Source organism: Triticum aestivum, chromosome 6B (genome assembly GCF_018294505.1).
Source record: "Triticum aestivum cultivar Chinese Spring chromosome 6B, IWGSC CS RefSeq v2.1, whole genome shotgun sequence".
In the NCBI taxonomy this organism is placed as follows: Eukaryota; Viridiplantae; Streptophyta; class Magnoliopsida; order Poales; family Poaceae; genus Triticum; species Triticum aestivum.
Genome location: NC_057810.1, coordinates 421,971,608 through 421,977,232, shown reverse-complemented (window position 1 = coordinate 421,977,232; position 5,625 = coordinate 421,971,608).

The window sequence follows — 5,625 nt, the reverse complement described above, 5'->3', positions numbered from 1 at the left end:
TCGCCGACGTGCTCCCGGCCATCCTCCGGCCAACCCGCGGTGGCCAACGCACTCACCACGCTGCGTTGGGCCCAACCGTGCACTTCCCGCACCTCCCCGCACACCCTAGGCCGAGTTCACTTTCACCCGAACTCCGGTGGCCGCCAAGGTCGTCGCCGGCGCCAACTCCGGCCACCCCGACCCCAACGGACTCCACCAAGAGCTGCGGCTCGTCCTCAGCTCCACTCCGGTGGTCTCCGTGACCCATTTGGTGGCCGAAATGGCCAAAACCACTCCCGCCGCCGCGTCGGGCTCGCTGGCGGTTAAACGCCGGCGCCGCTGGCATTGACTTTGACCATGGGTGGGCCCTGGTTGACTCCCCTGAGTCAATGACAGGTGGGGCCCAGCCCTGTTAATTAAACATGTTTAGTTTTAATTAAACTTTAATTAATTTAATCACCCTGACATGCGGGACCCACTGTCAGGTTTGACCCGGACGTGTTCCGTTGACCTGCTGACGTCACACTGACGTCAGGCTGACGCAATAATTGATTTTCTGGAATTATTCTAATATAGAAATTCCAGAATATAAATTAAACTTCAAAAATTCATAACTTTTATTCTGTAACTCCAAATCAGACAAATTATATATGAAAAATGATCAGAAAAATCCAATCTATCCATCTGTACTATTTTCATGCATGATTAAACAAGTTAACTTGATGTTTAATGCAGAACAAGGAAAAACACTTTAAAGGGCCATGTTTGAGTTTGAAATTTGAATCTTTGATTCAAATTGGTTCAAACCCTTCTGGTCTTAGCTGCATTAGCCCAACACACTCATATTGCGATGTTTCATGCATGCATCATATTGTTGCACATTGTTTGGTAATGGTTGTATATCGGTGTTCCTTGCAGCAGGATCTGCCCCCGAGGAGTACCGTGATTACCCTAACGAAGAACCGTATCAGTGCATCGAACCATCAGGCAAGCAACCAACCATTTGATCATATCGATACAATCCCATGTTCTCGCTCCTGCTCTCTTTTACTGCATTAAGACAACGCGTTTCAAACTGCTGTGTGCTACGGTAGTTGAACCCACTTCCTCTGCATGACCTGTCATTGCCACAGTAACTAGATGAAACCCACTAGCATGTGTAGGAGTTGATTGAGCCATATGTATGTGTTGTTCCTACCTTGCTATGTCTGCTATGCTTAGAGTCGTGTCAGGTCTGGTTCATCTGGGTGATGGGCTAGAGTGAAATGATTATGTCGGTAATAAGAGTGGTGTGGTGAACACGATTTGGTAAAGGTATCGATGAGAGGCCATGTAGGAGTACATGGTGGGTTGTTTCATTGAAGCCGACCTTAAGCATTGAGATCTGTATGTGTGATTTAAGATACAGCTACTACCATGCATTGGGCCCTGAAATATGACCCCGCTCGACTTCTTATTCGCCCTAGCTCTCTGTCCAGGAGTTGCACGTAGTTTCTGGTGTTTGTAGCCTACTGGAGGCCGTGGACAGCGCTGACCGTAGGGGTGGGCTGTGATGCGGTAGGTACGTGGAACGGTGTACCGAATACCCGTTAGGTATCTCGGGAACCCTGTTCACATCGTTCGGGGCCGTATGGGAAACCTCGGCCGGACTCCCTGCGGATGGAACCTGGATAGGCGATAAACCTGGACTAGAGACTTAGGTGTTTAGGTAGGTCGTGGTCTACACCCACGTCGGCTTTCGCTTGAAGTCTGTCGAGCACATGTCATGTGCATACGCTAAGTGGTGGAAACATGTATGAAGAAGTACACCCCTGCAGGGTTATCATGATCTATTCGAATAGCCGCGTCCGCGGTAAAGGACTACTTGGTTGCCTATACAGTTCATAGACAAGTAAATGGAAACTACTAAAAGCCTCAAGATAAGTGTGAGTGCCGAGGATGGCTCTTCCGTAGGAAGACGGAGGTGGATCCCCGGTAGTGTATTGAAGTGGTGAGTAGTGGACTCGTGTGCGCAAAACCATTTCAAGTTGGAGTCTCGTAGGATAGCCTAGCCAAGAGTCAAAGCTGGCTTGCTGCAACAACTCCACCAACCCTTCTTGAAAATGTGCATGTATGTAGGATCTGATGTAAGTCTTGCTGAGTACCTTTGTACTCATGTTGCTATAATTTACATTTTTACAGAAGACGCTGCAACCCCTTCTGATGGGTTCTACGTAGACGTTGACATCAATGAGTAGGCTAAGGCCCAGGTGGTGATCCTGAGCTTGTGAAGGACCACGTAGTATAGCTAGGCTTTCCAAGCCTCTTTTATTCTACTAGTTGTCTGTACTCAGACAAGTTACTTCCGCTGCTGGTTTGTATGACTGTATGATTTGAATGCTGGGTCATGTGACCCGTACCTGTGTGTATGATTATGTATGGCTCCCTGAGCCTTAAATAAAGTACTTGTGTCGTAGAGTCATGTTGTGATGCCATGTTGTATTTGCACATATCGAGCATACTGTGTGTATGTTATTAAAATGCTTGGTATGTGTGGGATATGACTATCTAGTTGTTTATCTTTAGTAGCCTCTCTTACCGGGAAATGTCTCCTAGTGTTACAACTGAGCCATGGTAGCTTGCTACTGCTCTGGAACACTTAGGCTGGCCGGCATGTGTCCTTCTTCATTCCGGTGTCTGTCCCTTCGGGGAAATGTCACGCATTGAGTACCGGAGTCCTGTTAGCCCGCTACAGCCCGGTTTACCAGAGTCCTGCTAGCCCAGTGCTACAGCCCGGACCCTCTTGCTGATGACCGACATGTTCGAAGCTGGGTCATGGATGCCTGTCCCCGTAAGTCTGTGCCACTTTGGGTTTACAACTAGTCATGTCAGCCCGGGCTCCTTAACATATGGATGCTAGCGACACTATCATATACGTGAGCCAAAAGGCGCAAACGGTCCCGGGCAAAGGTAAGGCGACACCCGTGGGGATACCGTGCGTGAGGCCGCAAAGTGATATGAGGTGTTACAGGCTAGATCGATGTGTCATCGAGTCGGGGACCTGACATTTTGGACGGCCCATTATCACTTCTTTGCTTAGCGGCCCGCTCAGGCTTCGCTTCTCTGGCGCAGACGGTTCAGGATTTACACGAGGAGGGGCACCCGTAAAAAAAGCGAGAGGGAGGGGCGCCTCGCCTCCTTCGCCTCCATGCAGCCGAGAACCTCCACCACGACCTCGCCTAGACCAGGGCAGGGCGCTCGATGCGCATCCCCACTGACGACATGCTTGTCCCAGAGTATTGGCTTCACCTCTCGCCGATTCAGCCATTCATGTCCCTTCTTCTTCCCTACTATCTCTCTCTCCCTCCCTCTCTCTCTCTCAAAATATTAATGCAATCTGACCAACAGAATTCGCTGCATGTCATTCGTCCAGACCCTGTCACTGAATCCTACCCTAGCGAGCGAGCACGGTTGAGAGGTCACACGACCAGCGGGATGGCGGCTGGATGCCTTCTCACCTTTCCGTGTAGGTAGTTTTGGCAAGATGATACAGGGAGTAGATAAGCACTAAAGTTGTTGCTCTGCTGATGATCTATGAGCATGATCATATTCCCAGTGTCGTGCATTGCATCTGCTTCACATTTACTTATTTTTCAGAAAAGAATTTGAGGATTAGCTAGAAAGTATTTGGAGTGGGGGAAAACTAATTGAGTGGGGGCATATTCTATAGAAATTCAAAGAATTTAAGCATATTTTTCCAAAAACACAAGCAAATCATACTGAAATTTCAAATTTTCAGTGGGTGCCTAGGCCCCCACTCACCATAACGTGGGTTCGCCCCTGCTTGCGTATATTTTGACCTCAGTTTGTGCGAGTAATATAAAAACTGGGGGTACCTAGAGTTTGCACAATTGATAACTGGTGGATTAGTGAAAATTGAGTATTGTTGGTCAGACCTCATGCCTTATGCATGATTTGGAGCTATACCTCATGTGCAGTTGGTAGTTGGTTGAAATCGACTGACCAGAACATTGGCCATGTTTAGTTATTTCATGAAAATTTAGAGTATTTGGACTCTCTGAACCATATACAGATATCATTATTGCTGACCTTGAATTGATAGAGAAAATTTGCGATTCAGGTATATATGTTATTCGTAGCATGGCATCATATATAGCACCACAGAAGATCATTTTTTAGAACTTACCCATTCTTCACTTGTTAATGGGCACTTCTATTTCAAATTTTGAGAAAGGAGATGGAGTAAGTTCTTCATCTCATTTTTAGCTAATCTCCAAGAACTTAGCTCTGCCACTTTAGTTTAATTTATATGTGATCTTTATTTATTTTTCTAACTTTCAAGAAGTATAACGAATAAAAATATACATCATGTGCACATTATTTTTGGCTTAAGTGGTGAAGTTAAGTGCGAAACAATTCAAAATTTCCACAACTGCTAAAATGCTTAAGGAGGACAATTTTTTATACTGCCTTTACATCTATGAGACCTGACATGGAAACAACACAAATCTTCAAGCGCAATTTAAAGGAAAGCAGCAGCAATATTCATTATTACCCTACCTTCAGGTATAAACCATCCCCTGTTTTCTCACAATGAATCATTAATGTATCCTCAGTTTCAAGTGTTCGATATTTATTACATGTTATAACTCCAAATTTCTTAGGCATAAACATCATTACAGTTCTAAAGATGGACGGGCGCGGCAAAGCGCGCCTTTATTATCTAGTAGTAAGATAGATCTTGAAAGCTCATCTCATATTCTCTACGTTCGGCAGCAAGTTTCCTTTGAGGCAAGCAAAAGTAATCAAAATGGCTAAATTTAGTGGGACAAAGATCCCCAAGATCAATCACAGGAGGAACGGGTTCCTCCCTTGGCCCCTCATAGTGCACAACTATTTCATCACTAAAAGCACTCTTTTGGCAAAATCTTGTGAGCCTATACTCAAGAGAGTATCCTAGCTCATTGTTTCGAAGGGAAAAATCATTATTAAGCTCGTTAATGCAATCAACCAGGACATTGGTAGGAACCTTTTTTCTAAGGTTTTCATTAAAAGCGACATAGTCTGAAGATTGAAAACGTCTAATTTCCTCTTGATCATAGAGGATCGCCTTTATGGGAGGACGACCAGCGTCCACCCTATAGTGCACAAAGATTTCTTTGCCTCTCTTATGATAAATCTAAACTCATGAGCCAAAAAGATAGTAACAACGCGCTTAACAGAAGAATGCTCAATATTAGAGAATTCTAGGAAATTTCTTTGTATGCAAGGATGCATATGCATAAATTGTCTTTCAAGTTCAACTACAAGCATAGCGATAGCATCAGCAAGACTACTAGTTCTATGAAGAATAGAACAACCCATGGAAGGTAAAGCACCGGCGCAAGTAAAGAAATCTTGAATAACACCTTTGCCAATGATGTTACCACTACTGATTCAAAACTTTTTAGTATGCAAGATAGGGGGATCATCGGCCGGAGCCTCGGGATTTTCTGTGTTATCATTATTGTCCATATCGACGATAATCTCCCCAATTTCAGACATAGCGGTAAACAAAAGCAAGGAGGAAGAAAGCAAGCAAAAAGGAGAAGAGGAGATTGGGAAAGAGAGGGCGAATAAAACGGCAAGGGTGAAGTGGGGGAGAGG